General features: G+C 46.7%; 40 non-coding genes across 40 annotated transcripts; all 40 read left to right on the top strand.

Annotated features, from left to right (window-relative positions):
* Positions 1 to 621: 621 nt before the first annotated feature.
* TRNAA-AGC (transfer RNA alanine (anticodon AGC)) lies at positions 622 to 695 on the top strand. Its single transcript has one exon. It is a non-coding gene; the product is annotated as a tRNA-Ala (tRNA).
* Positions 696 to 1,296: 601 nt separating this feature from the next.
* Positions 1,297 to 1,370, top strand: TRNAT-AGU (transfer RNA threonine (anticodon AGU)). The gene has a single exon. It is a non-coding gene; the product is annotated as a tRNA-Thr (tRNA).
* Positions 1,371 to 1,803: 433 nt separating this feature from the next.
* TRNAS-ACU (transfer RNA serine (anticodon ACU)) lies at positions 1,804 to 1,877 on the top strand. The gene has a single exon. It is a non-coding gene; the product is annotated as a tRNA-Ser (tRNA).
* Positions 1,878 to 2,140: 263 nt separating this feature from the next.
* Positions 2,141 to 2,214, top strand: TRNAT-AGU (transfer RNA threonine (anticodon AGU)). Its single transcript has one exon. It is a non-coding gene; the product is annotated as a tRNA-Thr (tRNA).
* Positions 2,215 to 2,309: 95 nt separating this feature from the next.
* On the top strand, positions 2,310 to 2,383 carry TRNAT-AGU (transfer RNA threonine (anticodon AGU)). Its single transcript has one exon. It is a non-coding gene; the product is annotated as a tRNA-Thr (tRNA).
* A 264-nt stretch (positions 2,384 to 2,647) lies between these two features.
* TRNAT-AGU (transfer RNA threonine (anticodon AGU)) lies at positions 2,648 to 2,721 on the top strand. Its single transcript has one exon. It is a non-coding gene; the product is annotated as a tRNA-Thr (tRNA).
* Positions 2,722 to 2,985: 264 nt separating this feature from the next.
* Positions 2,986 to 3,059, top strand: TRNAT-AGU (transfer RNA threonine (anticodon AGU)). Its single transcript has one exon. It is a non-coding gene; the product is annotated as a tRNA-Thr (tRNA).
* Positions 3,060 to 3,154: 95 nt separating this feature from the next.
* On the top strand, positions 3,155 to 3,228 carry TRNAT-AGU (transfer RNA threonine (anticodon AGU)). The gene has a single exon. It is a non-coding gene; the product is annotated as a tRNA-Thr (tRNA).
* A 431-nt stretch (positions 3,229 to 3,659) lies between these two features.
* TRNAT-AGU (transfer RNA threonine (anticodon AGU)) lies at positions 3,660 to 3,733 on the top strand. Its single transcript has one exon. It is a non-coding gene; the product is annotated as a tRNA-Thr (tRNA).
* Positions 3,734 to 4,166: 433 nt separating this feature from the next.
* TRNAT-AGU (transfer RNA threonine (anticodon AGU)) lies at positions 4,167 to 4,240 on the top strand. Its single transcript has one exon. It is a non-coding gene; the product is annotated as a tRNA-Thr (tRNA).
* A 940-nt stretch (positions 4,241 to 5,180) lies between these two features.
* On the top strand, positions 5,181 to 5,254 carry TRNAT-AGU (transfer RNA threonine (anticodon AGU)). The gene has a single exon. It is a non-coding gene; the product is annotated as a tRNA-Thr (tRNA).
* Positions 5,255 to 5,517: 263 nt separating this feature from the next.
* TRNAT-AGU (transfer RNA threonine (anticodon AGU)) lies at positions 5,518 to 5,591 on the top strand. The gene has a single exon. It is a non-coding gene; the product is annotated as a tRNA-Thr (tRNA).
* Positions 5,592 to 5,686: 95 nt separating this feature from the next.
* TRNAT-AGU (transfer RNA threonine (anticodon AGU)) lies at positions 5,687 to 5,760 on the top strand. The gene has a single exon. It is a non-coding gene; the product is annotated as a tRNA-Thr (tRNA).
* A 262-nt stretch (positions 5,761 to 6,022) lies between these two features.
* Positions 6,023 to 6,096, top strand: TRNAT-GGU (transfer RNA threonine (anticodon GGU)). Its single transcript has one exon. It is a non-coding gene; the product is annotated as a tRNA-Thr (tRNA).
* A 95-nt stretch (positions 6,097 to 6,191) lies between these two features.
* On the top strand, positions 6,192 to 6,265 carry TRNAT-AGU (transfer RNA threonine (anticodon AGU)). Its single transcript has one exon. It is a non-coding gene; the product is annotated as a tRNA-Thr (tRNA).
* A 431-nt stretch (positions 6,266 to 6,696) lies between these two features.
* Positions 6,697 to 6,770, top strand: TRNAT-AGU (transfer RNA threonine (anticodon AGU)). Its single transcript has one exon. It is a non-coding gene; the product is annotated as a tRNA-Thr (tRNA).
* Positions 6,771 to 6,865: 95 nt separating this feature from the next.
* TRNAT-AGU (transfer RNA threonine (anticodon AGU)) lies at positions 6,866 to 6,939 on the top strand. The gene has a single exon. It is a non-coding gene; the product is annotated as a tRNA-Thr (tRNA).
* A 262-nt stretch (positions 6,940 to 7,201) lies between these two features.
* Positions 7,202 to 7,275, top strand: TRNAT-GGU (transfer RNA threonine (anticodon GGU)). The gene has a single exon. It is a non-coding gene; the product is annotated as a tRNA-Thr (tRNA).
* A 432-nt stretch (positions 7,276 to 7,707) lies between these two features.
* TRNAT-AGU (transfer RNA threonine (anticodon AGU)) lies at positions 7,708 to 7,781 on the top strand. The gene has a single exon. It is a non-coding gene; the product is annotated as a tRNA-Thr (tRNA).
* A 262-nt stretch (positions 7,782 to 8,043) lies between these two features.
* Positions 8,044 to 8,117, top strand: TRNAT-GGU (transfer RNA threonine (anticodon GGU)). Its single transcript has one exon. It is a non-coding gene; the product is annotated as a tRNA-Thr (tRNA).
* Positions 8,118 to 8,549: 432 nt separating this feature from the next.
* On the top strand, positions 8,550 to 8,623 carry TRNAT-AGU (transfer RNA threonine (anticodon AGU)). The gene has a single exon. It is a non-coding gene; the product is annotated as a tRNA-Thr (tRNA).
* Positions 8,624 to 8,717: 94 nt separating this feature from the next.
* TRNAT-AGU (transfer RNA threonine (anticodon AGU)) lies at positions 8,718 to 8,791 on the top strand. Its single transcript has one exon. It is a non-coding gene; the product is annotated as a tRNA-Thr (tRNA).
* A 430-nt stretch (positions 8,792 to 9,221) lies between these two features.
* On the top strand, positions 9,222 to 9,295 carry TRNAT-GGU (transfer RNA threonine (anticodon GGU)). The gene has a single exon. It is a non-coding gene; the product is annotated as a tRNA-Thr (tRNA).
* A 433-nt stretch (positions 9,296 to 9,728) lies between these two features.
* TRNAT-AGU (transfer RNA threonine (anticodon AGU)) lies at positions 9,729 to 9,802 on the top strand. The gene has a single exon. It is a non-coding gene; the product is annotated as a tRNA-Thr (tRNA).
* Positions 9,803 to 10,571: 769 nt separating this feature from the next.
* On the top strand, positions 10,572 to 10,645 carry TRNAT-AGU (transfer RNA threonine (anticodon AGU)). The gene has a single exon. It is a non-coding gene; the product is annotated as a tRNA-Thr (tRNA).
* A 431-nt stretch (positions 10,646 to 11,076) lies between these two features.
* TRNAT-AGU (transfer RNA threonine (anticodon AGU)) lies at positions 11,077 to 11,150 on the top strand. The gene has a single exon. It is a non-coding gene; the product is annotated as a tRNA-Thr (tRNA).
* A 95-nt stretch (positions 11,151 to 11,245) lies between these two features.
* Positions 11,246 to 11,319, top strand: TRNAT-AGU (transfer RNA threonine (anticodon AGU)). The gene has a single exon. It is a non-coding gene; the product is annotated as a tRNA-Thr (tRNA).
* Positions 11,320 to 11,581: 262 nt separating this feature from the next.
* On the top strand, positions 11,582 to 11,655 carry TRNAT-GGU (transfer RNA threonine (anticodon GGU)). Its single transcript has one exon. It is a non-coding gene; the product is annotated as a tRNA-Thr (tRNA).
* A 433-nt stretch (positions 11,656 to 12,088) lies between these two features.
* Positions 12,089 to 12,162, top strand: TRNAT-AGU (transfer RNA threonine (anticodon AGU)). Its single transcript has one exon. It is a non-coding gene; the product is annotated as a tRNA-Thr (tRNA).
* A 95-nt stretch (positions 12,163 to 12,257) lies between these two features.
* TRNAT-GGU (transfer RNA threonine (anticodon GGU)) lies at positions 12,258 to 12,331 on the top strand. The gene has a single exon. It is a non-coding gene; the product is annotated as a tRNA-Thr (tRNA).
* Positions 12,332 to 14,269: 1,938 nt separating this feature from the next.
* TRNAT-GGU (transfer RNA threonine (anticodon GGU)) lies at positions 14,270 to 14,343 on the top strand. Its single transcript has one exon. It is a non-coding gene; the product is annotated as a tRNA-Thr (tRNA).
* A 2,104-nt stretch (positions 14,344 to 16,447) lies between these two features.
* TRNAT-AGU (transfer RNA threonine (anticodon AGU)) lies at positions 16,448 to 16,521 on the top strand. Its single transcript has one exon. It is a non-coding gene; the product is annotated as a tRNA-Thr (tRNA).
* Positions 16,522 to 16,952: 431 nt separating this feature from the next.
* TRNAT-AGU (transfer RNA threonine (anticodon AGU)) lies at positions 16,953 to 17,026 on the top strand. Its single transcript has one exon. It is a non-coding gene; the product is annotated as a tRNA-Thr (tRNA).
* A 95-nt stretch (positions 17,027 to 17,121) lies between these two features.
* TRNAT-AGU (transfer RNA threonine (anticodon AGU)) lies at positions 17,122 to 17,195 on the top strand. Its single transcript has one exon. It is a non-coding gene; the product is annotated as a tRNA-Thr (tRNA).
* Positions 17,196 to 17,457: 262 nt separating this feature from the next.
* On the top strand, positions 17,458 to 17,531 carry TRNAT-GGU (transfer RNA threonine (anticodon GGU)). Its single transcript has one exon. It is a non-coding gene; the product is annotated as a tRNA-Thr (tRNA).
* A 1,765-nt stretch (positions 17,532 to 19,296) lies between these two features.
* TRNAT-AGU (transfer RNA threonine (anticodon AGU)) lies at positions 19,297 to 19,370 on the top strand. The gene has a single exon. It is a non-coding gene; the product is annotated as a tRNA-Thr (tRNA).
* A 431-nt stretch (positions 19,371 to 19,801) lies between these two features.
* On the top strand, positions 19,802 to 19,875 carry TRNAS-AGA (transfer RNA serine (anticodon AGA)). The gene has a single exon. It is a non-coding gene; the product is annotated as a tRNA-Ser (tRNA).
* A 95-nt stretch (positions 19,876 to 19,970) lies between these two features.
* Positions 19,971 to 20,044, top strand: TRNAT-AGU (transfer RNA threonine (anticodon AGU)). The gene has a single exon. It is a non-coding gene; the product is annotated as a tRNA-Thr (tRNA).
* Positions 20,045 to 20,138: 94 nt separating this feature from the next.
* TRNAN-AUU (transfer RNA asparagine (anticodon AUU)) lies at positions 20,139 to 20,212 on the top strand. Its single transcript has one exon. It is a non-coding gene; the product is annotated as a tRNA-Asn (tRNA).
* Positions 20,213 to 20,475: 263 nt separating this feature from the next.
* Positions 20,476 to 20,549, top strand: TRNAT-AGU (transfer RNA threonine (anticodon AGU)). The gene has a single exon. It is a non-coding gene; the product is annotated as a tRNA-Thr (tRNA).
* Positions 20,550 to 20,894: the final 345 nt, after the last annotated feature.

Here is a 20,894-nt window from a genome sequence, read left to right as displayed (position 1 = left end):
GCGCAAAGAAGTCATGATCGAGTACGAACTCGCCCAACTTTCAGTACTTTTGTTTTCGAAGTTTAGTTCGAAATACTTCTGATGGTGTCACTGCCTGAACAAGACGCTGCTCAGGCGCCATGGCTTATTTGGTTAAAGCGCCTGTCTAGTAAACCGGAGATCGTGAGTTCGAATCTCACCAGCGCCTCGAGAGTCAAGACAAACGTCTCTCTAGTTTTTTTGTTTTCGAAGTATAGTTCGAAATACTTCAGATGGTTTCACTGCCTGAACAAGACACTGCGCAGGCGCCGTGGCTTAGTTAGTTAAAGCGCCTGTCTAGTAAACAGGAGATCATGAGTTCGAATCTCACCGGTGCCTCGGGAGTCAAGACTAACGTCTCTCTAGTTTTTTGTTTTCGAAGTTTAGTTCGAAATACTTCTGATGGTGTCACTGCCTGAACAAGACGTTGCACAGGTGCCGTGGCTTAGTTGGTTAAAGCGCCTGTCTAGTAAGCAGGAGATCATGAGTTCGAATCTCACCAGTGCCTCGAGAGTCAAGACAAACATCTCTCTAGCTTTTTGTTTTCGAAGTTTAGTTCGAAATACTTTTGATGGTGTCACTGCCTGAACAACAGGCTGAGCAGGCGCCGTGGCTTAGTTGGTTAAAGCGCCTGTCTAGCAAACAGAAGATTATGAGTTCGAATCTCACCGGTGCCTCGAGAGTCAAGACTAACGTCTCTCTAGTATTTTGTTTTCGAAGTATAGTCCGAAATACTTCTGATGGTGTCACTGCCTGAACAAGACGCTTCGCAGGCGCCGTGGCTTAGTTAGTTAAAGCGCCTGTCTAGTAAACAGGAAATCGTGAGTTCGAATCTCACCGGTGCCTCGAGAGTCAAGACAAACGTCTCTCTAGTTTTTTGTTTTCGAAGTTTAGTTCGAAATAATTCTGATGGTGTCACTGCCTGAACAAGACGCTGCGCGGGCGCTGTGGCTTAGTTAGTTAAAGCGCCTGTCTAGTAAGAGGAAGATCGTGAGTTCGAATCTCACCTGTGCCTCGGGAGTCAAGACTAACGTCTCTCTATTTTTTTGTTTTCGAACATTCATGACTTCTTTGCGCAAACACGTACACGGACACAAGGAAAAGAGGCAAACAACACGGGCGCCCGTGTTGTTTGCCTCTTTTCCTTGCGTCCGTGTATGTGTTTGCGCAAAGAAGTCATGATCGAGTACGAACTCGCCCAACTTTCAGTACTTTTGTTTTCGAAGTTTAGTTCGAAATACTTCTGATGGTGTCACTGCCTGAACAAGACGCTGCGCAGGCGCCGTGGCTTAGTTAGTTAAAGCGCCTGTCTAGTAAACAGGAGATCGTGAGTTCGAATCTCACCGGTGCCTCGGGAGTCAAGACTGACGTCTCTCCAGTTTTTTGTTTTCGAAGTTTAGTTCGAAATACTTCTGATGGTGTCACTGCCTGAACAAGACACTGCACAGGTGCCGTGGCTTAGTTCGTTAAAGCACCTGTCTAGTAAACAGGAGATCATGAGTTCGAATCTCACCGGTGCCTCGAGAGTCAAGACAAACATCTCTCTAGCTTTTTGTTTTCGAAGTTTAGTTCGAAATACTTCTGATGGTGTCACTGCCTGAACAACAGGCTGCGCAGGCGCCGTGGCTTAGTTGGTTAAAGCGCCTGTCTAGTAAACGGAAGATTATGAGTTCGAATCTCACCGGTGCCTCGAGAGTCAAGACAAACGTCTCTCTAGTTTTTTGTTTTCGAAGTTTAGTTCGAAATACTTCTGATGGTGTCACTGCCTGAACAATACGCTGCGCAGGCGCCGTGGCTTAGTTAGTTAAAGCGCCTGTCTACTAAACAGGAGATCATGAGTTCGAATCTCACCGGTGCCTCGGGAGTCAAGACTAACGTCTCTCTAGTTTTTTGTTTTCGAACATTCATGACTTCTTTGCGCAAAAACGTACACGGACACAAGGAAAAGAGGCAAACAACACGGGCGCCCGTGTTGTTTGCCTCTTTTCCTTGTGTCCGTGTACGTGTTTGCGCAAAGAAGTCATGATCGAGTACGAACTCGCCCAACTTTCAGTACTTTTGTTTTCGAAGTTTAGTTCGAAATACTTCTGATGGTGTCACTGCCTGAACAAGACGCTGCGCAGGCGCCGTGGCTTAGTTAGTTAAAGCGCCTGTCTAGTAAACAGGAGATCGTGAGTTCGAATCTCACCGGTGCCTCGGGAGTCAAGACTGAAGTCTCTCCAGTTTTTTGTTTTCGAAGTTTAGTTCGAAATACTTCTGATGGTGTCACTGCCTGAACAAGACACTGCACAGGTGCCGTGGCTTAGTTGGTTAAAGCGCCTGTCTAGTAAACAGGAGATCATGAGTTCGAATCTCACCGGTGCCTCGAGAGTCAAGACAAACATCTCTCTAGCTTTTTGTTTTCGAAGTTTAGTTCGAAATACTTCTGATGGTGTCACTGCCTGAACAACAGGCTGCGCAGGCGCCGTGGCTTAGTTGGTTAAAGCGCCTGTCTAGTAAACGGAAGATTATGAGTTCGAATCTCACCGGTGCCTCGAGAGTCAAGACAAACGTCTCTCCAGTTTTTTGTTTTCGAAGTTTAGTTCGAAATACTTCTGATGGTGTCACTGCCTGAACAAGACACTGCACAGGTGCCGTGGCTTAGTTGGTTAAAGCGCCTGTCTAGTAAACAGGAGATCATGAGTTCGAATCTCACCGGTGCCTCGAGAGTCAAGACAAACATCTCTCTAGCTTTTTGTTTTCGAAGTTTAGTTCGAAATACTTCTGATGGTGTCACTGCCTGAACAACAGGCTGCGCAGGCGCCGTGGCTTAGTTGGTTAAAGCGCCTGTCTAGTAAACGGAAGATTATGAGTTCGAATCTCACCGGTGCCTCGAGAGTCAAGACAAACGTCTCTCCACTTTTTTGTTTTCGAAGTCTAGTTCGAAATACTTGTGATGGTGTCACTGCCTGAACAAGACGCTGCGTAGGCGCCGTGGCTTAGTTGGTTAAAGCGCCTGTCTAGTAAACAGGAGATCATGAGTTCGAATCTCACCGGTGCCTCGAGAGTCAAGACAAACGTCTCTCTAGTTTTTTGTTTTCAAAGTTTAGTTCGAAATACTTCTGATGGTGTCACTGCCTGAACAATACGCTGCGCAGGCGCCGTGGCTTAGTTAGTTAAAGCGCCTGTCTAGTAAACAGGAGATCGTGAGTTCGAATCTCACCGGTGCCTCGGGAGTCAAGACTAACGTCTCTCTAGTTTTTTGTTTGCGAACATTCATGACTTCTTTGCGCAAAAACGTACACGGACACAAGGAAAAGAGGCAAACAACACGGGCGCCCGTGTTGTTTGCCTCTTTTCCTTGTGTCCGTGTACGTGTTTGCGCAAAGAAGTCATGATCGAGTACGAACTCGCCCAACTTTCAGTACTTCTGTTTTCGAAGTTTAGTTCGAAATACTTCTGATGGTGTCACGGCCTGAACAAGACGCTGCGCAGGCGCCGTGGCTTATTTGGTTCAAGCGCCTGTCTAGTAAACCGGAGATCGTGAGTTCGAATTTCACCGGTGCCTCGAGAGTCAAGACAAACGGCTCTCTAGTTTTTTGTTTTCGAAGTTTAGTTCGAAATACTTCTGATGGTGTCACTGCTGAACAAGACGCTGCGCAGGCACCGTGGCTTAGTTAGTTAAAGCGCCTGTCTAGTAAACAGGAGATCGTGAGTTTGAATCTCACCGGTGCCTCGGGAGTCAAGACTAACGTCTCTCTATTTTTTTGTTTTCGAACATTCATGACTTCTTTGCGCAAACACGTACACGGACACAAGGAAAAGAGGTAAACAACACGGGCGCCCGTGTTGTTTGCCTCTTTTCCTTGTGTCCGTGTACGTGTTTGCGCAAAGAAGTCATGATCGAGTACGAACTCGCCCAACTTTCAGTACTTTTGTTTTCGAAGTTTAGTTCGAAATACTTCTGATGGTGTCACTGCCTGAACAAGACGCTGCGCAGGCGCCATGGCTTATTTGGTTAAATCGCCTGTCTAGTAAACCGGAGATCATGAGTTCGAATCTCACCAGCGCCTCGAGAGTCAAGACAAACGTCTCTCTAGTTTTTTTGTTTTCGAAGCATAGTTCGAAATACTTCAGATGGTTTCACTGCCTGAACAAGACACTGCGCAGGCGCCGTGGCTTAGTTAGTTAAAGCGCCTGTCTAGTAAACAGGAGATCGTGAGTTCGAATCTCACCGGTGCCTCGGGAGTCAAGACTTACGTCTCTCTAGTTTTTTGTTTTCGAAGTTTAGTTCGAAATACTTCTGATGGTGTCACTGCCTGAACAAGACGTTGCACAGGTGCCGTGGCTTAGTTGGTTAAAGCGCCTGTCAAGTAAACAGGAGATCATGAGTTCGAATCTCACCGGTGCCTCGAGAGTCAAGACAAACATCTCTCTAGCTTTTTGTTTTCGAAGTTTATTTCGAAATACTTCTGATGGTGTCACTGCCTGAACAACAGGCTGCGCAGGCGCCGTGGCTTAGTTGGTTAAAGCGCCTGTCTAGTAAACAGAAGAATATGAGTTCCAATCTCACCGGTGCCTCGAGAGTCAAGACTAACGTCTCTCTAGTTTTTTTTGTTTTCGAAATTTAGTTAGAAATACTTTTGATGGTGTCACTGCCTGAACAAGACGCTGCGCGGGCGCTGTGGCTTAGTTAGTTAAAGCGCCTGTCTAGTAAGAGGAAGATCGTGAGTTCGAATCTCACCTGTGCCTCGAGAGTCAAGACAAACGTCTCTCAAGTTTCTTGTTTTCGAAGTTCAGTTCGAAATACTTCTGATGGTGTCTGACTGAACAAGGCGCTGCGCAGGCGCCATGGCTTAGTTAGTTAAAGCGCCTGTCTAGTAAACCGGAGATCGTGAGTTCGAATTTCACCGGTGCCTCGAGAGTCAAGACAAACGGCTCTCTAGTTTTTTGTTTTCGAAGTTTACTTCAAAACACTTCTGATGGTGTCACTGCCTGAACAGGACGCTGCGCAGGCGCCGTGGCTTTGTTGGTTAAAGCGCCTGTCTAGTAAACAGGAGATCGTGAGTTCGAATATCACCGGTGCCTCGAGAGTCAAGACAAACGTCTCTCTACTTGTTTGTTTTCGAAGTTTAGTTCGAAATACTTCTGATGGTGTCACTGCCTGAACAAGACGCTGAGTAGGCGCCGTGGCTTAGTTGGTTAAAGCGCCTGTCTAGTAAACAGGAGATCATGAGTTCGAATCTCACCGGTGCCTCGGGAGTCAAGACTAACGTTTCTCTAGTTTTTTGTTTTCGAACATTCATGACTTCTTTGCGCAAAAACGTACACGGACACAAGGAAAAGAGGCAAACAACACGGGCGCCCGTGTTGTTTGCCTCTTTTCCTTGTGTCCGTGTACGTGTTTGCGCAAAGAAGTCAAGATCGAGTACGAACTCGCCCAATTTTCAGTACTTTTGTTTTCGAAGTTTAGTTCGAAATACTTCTGATGGTGTCACTGCCTGAACAAGACGCTGCGCAGGCGCCGTGGCTTAGTTAGTTAAAGCGCCTGTCTAGTAAACAGGAGATCGTGAGTTCGAATCTCACCGGTGCCTCGGCAGTCAAGACTAACGTCTCTCCAGTTTTTTGTTTTCGAAGTTTAGTTCGAAATACTTCTGATGGTGTCACTGCCTGAACAAGACACTGCACAGGTGCCGTGGCTTAGTTGGTTAAAGCGCCTGTCTAGTAAACAGGAGATCATGAGTTCGAATCTCACCGGTGCCTCGAGAGTCAAGACAAACATCTCTCTAGCTTTTTGTTTTCGAAGTTTAGTTCGAAATACTTCTGATGGTGTCACTGCCTGAACAACAGGCTGCGCAGGCGCCGTGGCTTAGTTGGTTGAAGCGCCTGTCTAGTAAACGGAAGATTATGAGTTCGAATCTCACCGGTGCCTCGAGAGTCAAAACTAACGTCTCTCTAGTTTTTTGTTTTCGAAGTATAGTTCGAAATACTTCTGATGGTGTCACTGCCTGAACAAGACGCTGCAGACGCCGTGGCTTAGTTAGTTAAAGTGCCTGTCTGGTAAACAGGAGATCGTGAGTTCGAATCTCACCGGTGCCTCGAGAGTCAAGACAAACGTCTCTCTACTTGTTTGTTTTCGAAGTTTAGTTCGAAATACTTCTGATGGTGCCACTGCCTGAACAAGATGCTGAGTAGGCGCTGTGGCTTAGTTGGTTAAAGCGCCTGTCTAGTAAACAGGAGGTCATGAGTTCGAATCTCACCGGTGCCTCGAGAGTCAAGACAAACGTCTCTCTAGTTTTTTGTTTTCGAAGTTTAGTTCGAAATACTTCTGATGGTGTCACTGCTGAACAAGACGCTGCGCAGGCGCCGTGGCTTAGTTAGTTAAAGCGCCTGTCTAGTAAACAGGAGATCGTGAGTTCGAATCTCACCAGTGCCTCGGGAGTCAAGACTAACGTCTCTCTATTTTTTTGTTTTCGAACATTCATGACTTCTTTGCGCAAACACGTACACGGACACAAGGAAAAGAGGCAAACAACACGGGCGCCCGTGTTGTTTGCCTCTTTTCCTTGTGTCCGTGTACGTGTTTGCGCAAAGAAGTCATGATCGAGTACGAACTCGCCCAACTTTCAGTACTTTTGTTTTCGAAGTTTAGTTCGAAATACTTCTGATGGTGTCACTGCCTGAACAAGACGCTGCGCAGGCGCCGTGGCTTAGTTAGTTAAAGCGCCTGTCTAGTAAACAGGAGATCGTGAGTTCGAATCTCACCGGTGCCTCGGCAGTCAAGACTAACGTCTCTCCAGTTTTTTGTTTTCGAAGTTTAGTTCGAAATACTTCTGATGGTGTCACTGCCTGAACAAGACACTGCACAGGTGCCGTGGCTTAGTTGGTTAAAGCGCCTGTCTAGTAAACAGGAGATCATGAGTTCGAATCTCACCGGTGCCTCGAGAGTCAAGACAAACATCTCTCTAGCTTTTTGTTTTCGAAGTTTAGTTCGAAATACTTCTGATGGTGTCACTGCCTGAACAACAGGCTGCGCAGGCGCCGTGGCTTAGTTGGTTGAAGCGCCTGTCTAGTAAACGGAAGATTATGAGTTCGAATCTCACCGGTGCCTCGAGAGTCAAAACTAACGTCTCTCTAGTTTTTTGTTTTCGAAGTATAGTTCGAAATACTTCTGATGGTGTCACTGCCTGAACAAGACGCTGCAGACGCCGTGGCTTAGTTAGTTAAAGTGCCTGTCTGGTAAACAGGAGATCGTGAGTTCGAATCTCACCGGTGCCTCGGGAGTCAAGACTGACGTCTCTCTAGTTTTTTGTTTTCGAACATTCATGACTTTTTTGCGCAAACACGTACACGGACACAAGAAAAAGGGGCAAACAACACGGGCGCCCGTGTTGTTTGCCTCTTTTCCTTGTGTCCGTGTACGTGTTTGCGCAAAGAAGTCATGATCGAGTACGAACTCGCCCAACTTTCAGTACTTTTGTTTTCGAAGTTTAGTTCGAAATACTTCTGATGGTGTCACTGCCTGAACAAGACGCTGCGCAGGCGCCGTGGCTTATTTGGTTAAAGCGCCTGTCTAGTAAACAGGAGATCGTGAGTTCGAATATCACCGGTGCCTCGAGAGTCAAGACAAACGTCTCTCCAGTTTTTTGTTTTCGAAGTTTAGTTCGAAATACTTCTGATGGTGTCACTGCCTGAACAAGACACTGCACAGGTGCCGTGGCTTAGTTGGTTAAAGCGCCTGTCTAGTAAACAGGAGATCATGAGTTCGAATCTCACCGGTGCCTCGAGAGTCAAGACAAACATCTCTCTAGCTTTTTGTTTTCGAAGTTTAGTTCGAAATACTTCTGATGGTGTCACTGCCTGAACAACAGGCTGCGCAGGCGCCGTGGCTTAGTTGGTTGAAGCGCCTGTCTAGTAAACGGAAGATTATGAGTTCGAATCTCACCGGTGCCTCGAGAGTCAAAACTAACGTCTCTCTAGTTTTTTGTTTTCGAAGTATAGTTCGAAATACTTCTGATGGTGTCACTGCCTGAACAAGACGCTGCAGACGCCGTGGCTTAGTTAGTTAAAGTGCCTGTCTGGTAAACAGGAGATCGTGAGTTCGAATCTCACCGGTGCCTCGGGAGTCAAGACTGACGTCTCTCTAGTTTTTTGTTTTCGAACATTCATGACTTTTTTGCGCAAACACGTACACGGACACAAGAAAAAGGGGCAAACAACACGGGCGCCCGTGTTGTTTGCCTCTTTTCCTTGTGTCCGTGTACGTGTTTGCGCAAAGAAGTCATGATCGAGTACGAACTCGCCCAACTTTCAGTACTTTTGTTTTCGAAGTTTAGTTCGAAATACTTCTGATGGTGTCACTGCCTGAACAAGACGCTGCGCAGGCGCCGTGGCTTATTTGGTTAAAGCGCCTGTCTAGTAAACAGGAGATCGTGAGTTCGAATATCACCGGTGCCTCGAGAGTCAAGACAAACGTCTCTCTACTTGTTTGTTTTCGAAGTTTAGTTCGAAATACTTCTGATGGTGTCACTACCTGAACAAGACGCTGAGTAGGCGCTGTGGCTTAGTTGGTTAAAGCGCCTGTCTAGTAAACAGGAGATCATGAGTTCGAATCTCACCGGTGCCTCGAGAGTCAAGACAAACGTCTCTCTAGTTTTTTGTTTTCGAAGTTTAGTTCGAAATACTTCTGATGGTGTCACTGCTGAACAAGACGCTGCGCAGGCGCCGTGGCTTAGTTAGTTAAAGCGCCTGTCTAGTAAACAGGAGATCGTGAGTTCGAATCTCACCGGTGCCTCAGGAGTCAAGACTAACGTCTCTCTATTTTTTTGTTTTCGAACATTCATGACTTCTTTGCGCAAACACGTACACGGACACAAGGAAAAGGGGCAAACAACACGGGCGCCCGTGTTGTTTGCCTCTTTTCCTTGTGTCCGTGTACGTGTTTGCGCAAAGAAGTCATGATCGAGTACGAACTCGCCCAACTTTCAGTACTTTTGTTTTCGAAGTTTAGTTCGAAATACTTCTGATGGTGTCACTGCCTGAACAAGACGCTGCGCAGGCGCCGTGGCTTAGTTAGTTAAAGCGCCTGTCTAGTAAACAGGAGATCGTGAGTTTGAATCTCACCGGTGCCTCGGGAGTCAAGACTAACGTCTCTCCAGTTTTTTGTTTTCGAAGTTTAGTTCGAAATACTTCTGATGGTGTCACTGCCTGAACAACACGCTGCAGACGCCGTGGCTTAGTTAGTTAAAGTGCCTGTCTGGTAAACAGGAGATCGTGAGTTCGAATCTCACCGGTGCCTCGGGAGTCAAGACTGACGTCTCTCTAGTTTTTTGTTTTCGAACATTCATGACTTTTTTGCGCAAACACGTACACGGACACAAGGAAAAGGGGCAAACAACACGGGCGCCCGTGTTGTTTGCCTCTTTTCCTTGTGTCCGTGTACGTGTTTGCGCAAAGAAGTCATGATCGAGTACGAACTCGCCCAACTTTCAGTACTTTTGTTTTCGAAGTTTAGTTCGAAATACTTCTGATGGTGTCACTGCCTGAACAAGACGCTGCGCAGGCGCCATGGCTCATTTGGTTAAAGCGCCTGTCTAGTAAACCGGAGATTGTGAGTTCGAATCTCACCAGCGCCTCGAGAGTCAAGACAAACGTCTCTCTAGTTTTTTTGTTTTCGAAGTATAGTTCGAAATACTTCAGATGGTTTCACTGCCTGAACAAGACACTGCGCAGGCGCCGTGGCTTAGTTAGTTAAAGCGCCTGTCTAGTAAACAGGAGATCGTGAGTTCGAATCTCACCGGTGCCTCGGGAGTCAAGACTAACGTCTCTCTAGTTTTTTGTTTTCGAAGTTTAGTTCGAAATACTTCTGATGGTGTCACTGCCTGAACAAGACGTTGCACAGGTGCCGTGGCTTAGTTGGTTAAAGCGCCTCTCTAGTAGACAGGAGATCATGAGTTCGAATCTCACCGGTGCCTCGAGAGTCAAGACAAACATCTCTCTAGCTTTTTGTTTTCGAAGTTTAGTTAGAAATACTTCTGATGGTGTCACTGCCTGAACAAAACGCTGCGCAGGCGCTGTGGCTTAGTTAGTTAAAGGGCCTTTCTAGTAAACAGGAGATCGTGAGTTCGAATCTCACCTGTGCCTCGAGAGTCAAGACAAACGTCTCTCAAGTTTCTTGTTTTCGAAGTTTAGTTCGAAATACTTCTGATGGTGTCTGACTGAACAAGGCGCTGCGCAGGCGCCATGGCTTAGTTAGTTAAAGCGCCTGTCTAGTAAACAGGAGATCGTGAGTTCGAATTTCACCGGTGCCTCGAGAGTCAAGACAAACGGCTCTCTAGTTTTTTGTTTTCGAAGTTTACTTCGAAACACTTCTGATGGTGTCACTGCCTGAACAAGACGCTGCGCAGGCGCCGTGGCTTTGTTGGTTAAAGCGCCTGTCTAGTAAACAGGAGATCGTGAGTTCAAATATCACCGGTGCCTCGAGAGTCAAGACAAACGTCTCTCTACTTGTTTGTTTTCGAAGTTTAGTTCGAAATACTTCTGATGGTGTCACTGCCTGAACAAGACGCTGAGTAGGCGCCGTGGCTTAGTTGGTTAAAGCGCCTGTCTAGTAAACAGGAGATCATGAGTTCGAATCTCACCGGTGCCTCGAGAGTCAAGACAAACGTCTCTCTAGTTTTTTGTTTTCGAAGTTTAGTTCGAAATACTTCTGATGGTGTCACTGCTGAACAAGACGCTGCGCAGACGCCGTGGCTTAGTTAGTTAAAGCGCCTGTCTAGTAAACAGGAGATCGTGAGTTCGAATCTCACCGGTGCCTCGGGAGTCAACACTAACGTCTCTCTATTTTTTTGTTTTCGAACATTCATGACTTCTTTGCGCAAACACGTACACGGACACAAGGAAAAGAGGCAAACAACACGGGCGCCCGTGTTGTTTGCCTCTTTTCCTTGTGTCCGTGTACGTGTTTGCGCAAAGAAGTCATGATCGAGTACGAACTCGCCCAACTTTCAGTACTTTTGTTTTCGAAGTTTAGTTCGAAATACTTCTGACGGTGTCACTGCCTAAACAAGACGCTGCGCAGGCGCCGTGGCTTAGTTAGTTAAAGCGCCTGTCTAGTAAACAGGAGATCGTGAGTTCGAATCTCACCGGTGCCTCGGGAGTCAAGACTAACGTCTCTCCAGTTTTTTGTTTTCGAAGTTTAGTTCGAAATACTTCTGATGGTGTCACTGCCTGAACAAGACACTGCACAGGTGCCGTGGCTTAGTTGGTTAAAGCGCCTGTCTAGTAAACAGGAGATCATGAGTTCGAATCTCACCGGTGCCTCGAGAGTCAAGACAAACATCTCTCTAGCTTTTTGTTTTCGAAGTTTAGTTCGAAATACTTCTGATGGTGTCACTGCCTGAACAACAGGCTGCGCAGGCGCCGTGGCTTAGTTGGTTAAAGCGCCTGTCTAGTAAACGGAAGATTATGAGTTCGAATCTCACCGGTGCCTCGAGAGTCAAAACTAACGTCTCTCTAGTTTTTTGTTTTCGAAGTATAGTTCGAAATACTTCTGATGGTGTCACTGCCTGAACAAGACGCTGCAGACGCCGTGGCTTAGTTAGTTAAAGCGCCTGTCTGGTAAACAGGAGATCGTGAGTTCGAATCTCACCGGTGCCTCGGGAGTCAAGACTAACGTCTCTCTATTTTTTTGTTTTCGAACATTTATGACTTCTTTGCGCAAACACGTACACGGACACAAGGAAAAGAGGCAAACAACACGGGCGCCCGTGTTGTTTGCCTCTTTTCCTTGTGTCCGTGTACGTGTCTGCGCAAAGAAGTCATGATCGAGTACGAACTCGCCCAACTTTCAGTACTTTTGTTTTCGAAGTTTAGTTCGAAATACTTCTGATGGTGTCACTGCCTGAACAAGACGCTGCGCAGGCGCCAAGGCTTATTTGGTTAAAGCGCCTGTCTAGTAAACCGGAGATCGTGAGTTCGAATCTCACCAGTGCCTCGAGAGTCAAGACAAACGTCTCTCTAGTTTTTTTGTTTTCGAAGTATAGTTCGAAATACTTCAGATGGTGTCACTGCCTGAACAAGACGCTGCGCAGGCGCCGTGGCTTAGTTAGATAAAGCGCCTGTCTAGTAAACAGGAGATCGTGAGTTCGAATCTCACCGGTGCCTCAGGAGTCAAGACTAACGTCTCTCTAGTTTTTTGTTTTCGAAGTTTAGTTCGAAATACTTCTGATGGTGTCACTGCCTGAACAAGACGCTGCACAGGTGCCGTGGCTTAGTTGGTTAAAGCGCCTGTCTGGTAAACAGGAGATCGTGAGGTCGAATCTCACCGGTGCCTCGGGAGTCAATACTGACGTCTCTCTAGTTTTTTGTTTTCGAACATTCATGACTTTTTTGCGCAAACACGTACACAGACACAAGGAAAAGAGGCAAACAACACGGGCGCCCGCGTTGTTTGCCTCTTTTCCTTGTGTCCGTGTACGTCTTTGCGCAAAGAAGTCATGATCGAGTACCAACTCGCCCAACTTTCAGTACTTTTGTTTTCGAAGTTTAGTTCGAAATACTTCTGATGGTGTCACTGCCTGAACAAAACGCTGCGCAGGCACCGTGGCTTAGTCCTGTCTAGTAAACAGGAGATCGTGAGTTCGAATCTCACCGGTGCCTCGAGAGTCAAGACTAACGTCTCTATAGTTTTTTGTTTTCGAAGTATAGTTCGAAATACTTCTGATGGTGTCACTGCCTGAACAAGACGCTGTGCAGGCGCTGTGGCTTAGTTAGTTAAAGCGCCTGTCTAGTAAACAGGAGATCGTGAGTTCGAATCTCAATGGTGCCTCGGGAGTCAAGACTATCGTCTCTCTAGTTTTTGTTTTTGAACATTCATGACTTCTTTGCGCAAACACGTACACGGACACAAGGAAAAGAGGCAAACAACACGGGCGCCCGTGTTGTTTGCCTCTTTTCCTTGTGTCCGTGTACGTGTTTGCGCAAAGAAGTCATGATCGAGTACGAACTCGCCCAACTTTCAGTAATTTTGTTTTCGAAGTTTAGTTCGAAATACTTCTGATGGTGTCACTGCCTGAACAAGACGCTGCGCAGGCGCCGTGGCTTATTTGGTTCAAGCGCCTGTCTAGTAAACCGGAGATCGTGAGTTCGAAGCTCACCGGTGCCCCGAGAGTCAAGACAAACGTCTCTCTAGTGTTTTTTTTTCGAAGTATAGTTCGAAATACTTCAGATGGTGTCACTGCCTGAACAAGACGCTGCGGAGGCGCCGTTGCTTAGTTAGTTAAAGCGCTTGTCTAGTAAACAGGAGATCGTGAGTTCGAATCTCACCGGTGCCTCGGGAGTCAAGACTAACGTCTCTCTAGTTTTTTGTTTTCGAAGTTTAGTTCGAAATACTTCTGATGGTGTCACTGCCTGAACAAGACGTTGCACAGGTGCCGTGGCTTAGTTGGTTAAAGCGCCTGTCTAGTAGACAGGAGATCATGAGTTCGAATCTCACCGGTGCCTCGAGAGTCAAGACAAACATCTCTCTAGCTTTTTGTTTTCGAAGTTTAGTTAGAAATACTTCTGATGGTGTCACTGCCTGAACAAAACGCTGCGCAGGCGCTGTGGCTTAGTTAGTTAAAGGGCCTTTCTAGTAAACAGGAGATCGTGAGTTCGAATCTCACCGGTGCCTCGAGAGTCAAGACTAACGTCTCTCTAGTATTTTGTTTTCGAAGTATAGTTTGAAATACTTCTGATGGTGTCACTGCCTGAACAAGACGCTGCGCAGGCGCCGTGGCTTAGTTAGTTAAAGCGCCTGTCTAGTAAACAGGAAATCGTGAGCTCGAATCTCACCGGTGCCTAAAGAGTCAAGACAAACGTCTCTCTAGTTTTTTGTTTTCGAAGTTTAGTTCGAAATAATTCTGACGGTGTCACTGCCTGAACAAGACGCTGCGCGGGCGCTGTGGCTTAGTTAGTTAAAGCGCCTGTCTAGTAAGAGGAAGATCGTGAGTTCGAATCTCACCTGTGCCTCGAGAGTCAAGACAAACGTCTCTCAAGTTTCTTGTTTTCGAAGTTTAGTTCGAAATACTTCTGATGGTGTCTGACTGAACAAGGCGCTGCGCAGGCGCCATGGCTTAGTTAGTTAAAGCACCTGTCTAGTAAACAGGAGATCGTGAGTTCGAATTTCACCGGTGCCTCGAGAGTCAAGACAAACGGCTCTCTAGTTTTTTGTTTTCGAAGTTTACTTCGAAACACTTCTGATGGTGTCACTGCCTGAACAAGACGCTGCGCAGGCGCCGTGGCTTTGTTGGTTAAAGCGCCTGTCTGGTAAACAGGAGATCGTGAGGTCGAATCTCACCGGTGCCTCGGGAGTCAAGACTGACGTCTCTCTAGTTTTTTGTTTTCGAACATTCTAGACTTTTTTGCGCAAACACGTACACAGACACAAGGAAAAGAGGCAAACAACACGGGCGCCCGCGTTGTTTGCCTCTTTTCCTTGTGTCCGTGTACGTCTTTGCGCAAAGAAGTCATGATCGAGTACCAACTCGCCCAACTTTCAGTACTTTTGTTTTCGAAGTTTAGTTCGAAATACTTCTGATGGTGTCACTGCCTGAACAAAACGCTGCGCAGGCACCGTGGCTTAGTCCTGTCTAGTAAACAGGAGATCGTGAGTTCGAATCTCACCGGTGCCTCGAGAGTCAAGACTAACGTCTCTATAGTTTTTTGTTTTCGAAGTATAGTTCGAAATACTTCTGATGGTGTCACTGCCTGAACAAGACGCTGTGCAGGCGCTGTGGCTTAGTTAGTTAAAGCGCCTGTCTAGTAAACAGGAGATCGTGAGTTCGAATCTCAATGGTGCCTCGGGAGTCAAGACTATCGTCTCTCTAGTTTTTGTTTTTGAACATTCATGACTTCTTTGCGCAAACACGTACACGGACACAAGGAAAAGAGGCAAACAACACGGGCGCCCGTGTTGTTTGCCTCTTTTCCTTGTGTCCGTGTACGTGTTTGCGCAAAGAAGTCATGATCGAGTACGAACTCGCCCAACTTTCAGTAATTTTGTTTTCGAAGTTTAGTTCGAAATACTTCTGATGGTGTCACTGCCTGAACAAGACGCTGCGCAGGCGCCGTGGCTTATTTGGTTCAAGCGCCTGTCTAGTAAACCGGAGATCGTGAGTTCGAAGCTCACCGGTGCCCCGAGAGTCAAGACAAACGTCTCTCTAGTGTTTTTGTTTTCGAAGTATAGTTCGAAATACTTCAGATGGTGTCACTGCCTGAACAAGACGCTGCGGAGGCGCCGTTGCTTAGTTAGTTAAAGCGCTTGTCTAGTAAACAGGAGATCGTGAGTTCGAATCTCACCGGTGCCTCGGGAGTCAAGACTAACGTCTCTCTAGTTTTTTGTTTTCGAAGTTTAGTTCGAAATACTTCTGATGGTGTCACTGCCTGAACAAGACGTTGCACAGGTGCCGTGGCTTAGTTGGTTAAAGCGCCTGTCTAGTAGACAGGAGATCATGAGTTCGAATCTCACCGGTGCCTCGAGAGTCAAGACAAACATCTCTCTAGCTTTTTGTTTTCGAAGTTTAGTTAGAAATACTTCTGATGGTGTCACATCCTGAACAAAACGCTGCGCAGGCGCTGTGGCTTAGTTAGTTAAAGGGCCTTTCTACTAAACAGGAGATCGTGAGTTGGAATCTCACCGGTGCCTCGAGAGTCAAGACTAACGTCTCTCTAGTATTTTGTTTTCGAAGTATAGTTTGAAATACTTCTGATGGTGTCACTGCCTGAACAAGACGCTGCGCAGGCGCCGTGGCTTAGTTAAAGCGCCTGTCTAGTAAACAGGAAATCGTGAGTTCGAATCTCACCGGTGCCTAAAGAGTCAAGACAAACGTCTCTCTAGTTTTTTGTTTTCGAAGTTTAGTTCGAAATAATTCTGATGGTGTCACTGCCTGAACAAGACGCTGCGCGGGCGCTGTGGCTTAGTTAGTTAAAGCGCCTGTCTAGTAAGAGGAAGATCGTGAGTTCGAATCTCACCTGTGCCTCGAGAGTCAAGACAAACGTCTCTCAAGTTTCTTGTTTTCGAAGTTTAGTTCGAAATACTTCTGATGGTGTCTGACTGAACAAGGCGCTGCGCAGGCGCCATGGCTTAGTTAGTTAAAGCGCCTGTCTAGTAAACAGGAGATCGTGAGTTCGAATTTCACCGGTGCCTCGAGAGTCAAGACAAACGGCTCTCTAGTTTTTTGTTTTCGAAGTTTACTTCGAAACACTTCTGATGGTGTCACTGCCTGAACAAGACGCTGCGCAGGCGCCGTGGCTTTGTTGGTTAAAGCGCCTGTCTAGTAAACAGGAGATCGTGAGTTCGAATATCACCGGTGCCTCGAGAGTCAAGACAAACGTCTCTCTACTTGTTTGTTTTCGAAGTTTAGTTCGAAATACTTCTGATGGTGTCACTGCCTGAACAAGACGCTGAGTAGGCGCCGTGGCTTAGTTGGTTAAAGCGCCTGTCTAGTAAACAGGAGATCATGAGTTCGAATCTCACCGGTGCCTCGAGAGTCAAGACAAACGTCTCTCTAGTTTTTTGTTTTCGAAGTTTAGTTCGAAATACTTCTGATGGTGTCACTGCTGAACAAGACGCTGCGCAGACGCCGTGGCTTAGTTATTTAAAGCGCCTGTCTAGTAAACAGGAGATCGTGAGTTCGAATCTCACCGGTGCCTCGGGAGTCAAGACTAACGTCTCTCTATTTTTTTGTTTTCGAACATTCATGACTTCTTTGCGCAAACACGTACACGGACACAAGGAAAAGAGGCAAACAACACGGGCGCCCGTGTTGTTTGCCTCTTTTCCTTGTGTCCGTGTACGTGTTTGCGCAAAGAAGTCATGATCGAGTACGAACTCGCCCAACTTTCAGTACTTTTGTTTTCGAAGTTTAGTTCGAAATACTTCTGATGGTGTCACTGCCTAAACAAGACGCTGCGCAGGCGCCGTGGCTTAGTTAGTTAAAGCGCCTGTCTAGTAAACAGGAGATCGTGAGTTCGAATCTCACCGGTGCCTCGGGAGTCAAGACTAACGTCTCTCCAGTTTTTTGTTTTCGAAGTTTAGTTCGAAATACTTCTGATGGTGTCACTGCCTGAACAAGACACTGCACAGGTGCCGTGGCTTAGTTGGTTAAAGCGCCTGTCTAGTAAACAGGAGATCATGAGTTCGAATCTCACCGGTGCCTCGAGAGTCAAGACAAACATCTCTCTAGCTTTTTGTTTTCGAAGTTTAGTTCGAAATACTTCTGATGGTGTCACTGCCTGAACAACAGGCTGCGCAGGCGCCGTGGCTTAGTTGGTTAAAGCGCCTGTCTAGTAAACGGAAGATTATGAGTTCGAATCTCACCGGTGCCTCAAGAGTCAAAACTAACGTCTCTCTAGTTTTCTGTTTTCGAAGTATAGTTCGAAATACTTCTGATGGTGTCACTGCCTGAACAAGACGCTGCAGACGCCGTGGCTTAGTTAGTTAAAGCGCCTGTCTGGTAAACAGGAGATCGTGAGTTCGAATCTCACCGGTGCCTCGGGAGTCAAGACTAACGTCTCTCTATTTTTTTGTTTTCGAACATTCATGACTTCTTTGCGCAAACACGTACACGGACACAAGAAAAAGAGGCAAACAACACGGGCGCCCGTGTTGTTTGCCTCTTTTCCTTGTGTCCATGTACGTGTCTGCGCAAAGAAGTCATGATCGAGTACGAACTCGTCCAACTTTCAGTACTTTTGTTTTCGAAGTTTAGTTCGAAATACTTCTGATGGTGTCACTGCCTGAACAAGACGCTGCGCAGGCGCCAAGGCTTATTTGGTTAAAGCGCCTGTCTAGTAAACCGGAGATCGTGAGTTCGAATCTCACCAGTGCCTCGAGAGTCAAGACAAACGTCTCTCTAGTTTTTTTGTTTTCGAAGTATAGTTCGAAATACTTCAGATGGTGTCACTGCCTGAACAAGACGCTGCGCAGGCGCCGTGGCTTAGTTAAAGTGCCTGTCTAGTAAACAGGAGATCGTGAGTTCGAATCTCACCGGTGCCTCAGGAGTCAAGACTAACGTCTCTCTAGTTTTTTGTTTTCGAAGTTTAGTTCGAAATACTTCTGATGGTGTCACTGCCTGAACAAGACGCTGCACAGGTGCCGTGGCTTAGTTTGTTAAAGCGCCTGTCTAGTAAACAGGAGATCATGAGTTCGAATCTCACCGGTGCCTCGAGAGTCAAGACAAACATCTCTCTAGCTTTTTGTTTTCGAAGTTTAGTTCGAAATACTTCTGATGGTGTCACCGCCTGAACAACAGGCTGCGCAGGCGCCGTGGCTTAGTTAGTTAAAGCGCCTGTCTAGTAAACAGAAGATTATGAGTTCGAATCTCACCGGTGCCTCGAGAGTCAAGACTAACGTCTCTTTAGTTTTTTGTTTTCGAAGTATAGTTCGAAATACTTCTGATGGTGTCACTGCCTGAACAAGACGCTGCAGACGCCGTGGCTTAGTTAGTTAAAGCGCCTGTCTGGTAAACAGGAGATCGTGAGGTCGAATCTCACCGGTGCCTCGGGAGTCAAGACTGACGTCTCTCTAGTTTTTTGTTTTCGAACATTCATGACTTTTTTGCGCAAACACGTACACGGACACAAGGAAAAGAGGCAAACAACACGGGCGCCCGCGTTGTTTGCCTCTTTTCCTTGTGTCCGTGTACGTCTTTGCGCAAAGAAGTCATGATCGAGTACCAACTCGCCCAACATTCAGTACTTTTGTTTTCGAAGTTTAGTTCGAAATACTTCTGATGGTGTCACTGCCTGAACAAAACGCTGCGCAGGCACCGTGGCTTAGTCCTGTCTAGTAAACAGGAGATCGTGAGTTCGAATCTCACCGGTGCCTCGAGAGTCAAGACTAACGTCTCTCTAGTTTTTTGTTTTCGAAGTATAGTTCGAAATACTTCTGATGGTGTCACTGCCTGAACAAGACGCTGTGCAGGCGCTGTGGCTTAGTTAGTTAAAGCGCCTGTCTAGTAAACAGGAGATCGTGAGTTCGAATCTCAATGGTGCCTCGGGAGTCAAGACTATCGTCTCTCTAGTTTTTGTTTTTGAACATTCATGACTTCTTTGCGCAAACACGTACACGGACACAAGGAAAAGAGGCAAACAACACGGGCGCCCGTGTTGTTTGCCTCTTTTCCTTGTGTCCGTGTACGTGTTTGCGCAAAGAAGTCATGATCGAGTACGAACTCGCCCAACTTTCAGTAATTTTGTTTTCGAAGTTTAGTTCGAAATACTTCTGATGGTGTCACTGCCTGATCAAGACGCTGCACAGGTGCCGTGGCTTAGTTGGTTAAAGCGCCTGTCTAGTAAACAGGAGATCGTGAGTTCGAATCTCACCGGTGCCTAAAGAGTCAAGACAAACGTCTCTCTAGTTTTTTGTTTTCGAAGTTTAGTTCGAAATAATTCTGATGGTGTCACTGCCTGAACAAGACGCTGCGCGGGCGCTGTGGCTTAGTTAGTTAAAGCGCCTGTCTAGTAAGAGGAAGATCGTGAGTTCGAATCTCACCTGTGCCTCGAGAGTCAAGACAAACGTCTCTCAAGTTTCTTGTTTTCGAAGTTTAGTTCGAAATACTTCTGATGGTGTCTGACTGAACAAGGCGCTGCGCAGGCGCCATGGCTTAGTTAGTTAAAGCGCCTGTCTAGTAAACAGGAGATCGTGAGTTCGAATTTCACCGGTGCCTCGAGAGTCAAGACAAACGGCTCTCTAGTTTTTTGTTTTCGAAGTTTACTTCGAAACACTTCTGATGGTGTCACTGCCTGAACAAGACGCTGCGCAGGCGCCGTGGCTTTGTTGGTTAAAGCGCCTGTCTAGAAAACAGGAGATCGTGAGTTCGAATATCACCGGTGCCTCGAGAGTCAAGACAAACGTCTCTCTACTTGTTTGTTTTCGAAGTTTAGTTCGAAATACTTCTGATGGTGTCACTGCCTGAACAAGACGCTGAGTAGGCGCCGTGGCTTAGTTGGTTAAAGCGCCTGTCTAGTAAACAGGAGATCATGAGTTCGAATCTCACCGGTGCCTCGAGAGTCAAGACAAACGTCTCTCTAGTTTTTTGTTTTCGAAGTTTAGTTCGAAATACTTCTGATGGTGTCACTGCTGAACAAGACGCTGCGCAGACGCCGTGGCTTAGTTATTTAAAGCGCCTGTCTATTAAACAGGAGATCGTGAGTTCGAATCTCACCGGTGCCTCGGGAGTCAAGACTAACGTCTCTCTATTTTTTTGTTTTCGAACATTCATGACTTCTTTGCGCAAACACGTACACGGACACAAGGAAAAGAGGCAAACAACACGGGCGCCCGTGTTGTTTGCCTCTTTTCCTTGTGTCCGTGTACGTGTTTGCGCAAAGAAGTCATGATCGAGTACGAACTCGCCCAACTTTCAGTACTTTTGTTTTCGAAGTTTAGTTCGAAATACTTCTGATGGTGTCACTGCCTAAACAAGACGCTGCGCAGGCGCCGTGGCTTAGTTAGTTAAAGCGCCTGTCTAGTAAACAGGAGATCGTGAGTTCGAATCTCACCGGTGCCTCGGGAGTCAAGACTAACGTCTCTCCAGTTTTTTGTTTTCGAAGTTTAGTTCGAAATACTTCTGATGGTGTCACTGCCTGAACAAGACACTGCACAGGTGCCGTGGCTTAGTTGGTTAAAGAGCCTGTCTAGTAAACAGGAGATCATGAGTTCGAATCTCACCGGTGCCTCGAGAGTCAAGACAAACATCTCTCTAGCTTTTTGTTTTCGAAGTTTAGTTCGAAATACTTCTGATGGTGTCACTGCCTGAACAACAGGCTGCGCAGGCGCCGTGGCTTAGTTGGTTAAAGCGCCTGTCTAGTAAACGGAAGATTATGAGTTCGAATCTCACCGGTGCCTCGAGAGT

This window comes from Rhipicephalus microplus, chromosome 5, assembly GCF_043290135.1.
Source record: "Rhipicephalus microplus isolate Deutch F79 chromosome 5, USDA_Rmic, whole genome shotgun sequence".
NCBI classification, from domain to species: domain Eukaryota; kingdom Metazoa; phylum Arthropoda; class Arachnida; order Ixodida; family Ixodidae; genus Rhipicephalus; species Rhipicephalus microplus.
This window is presented reverse-complemented; position numbering and strand designations above follow the sequence as displayed.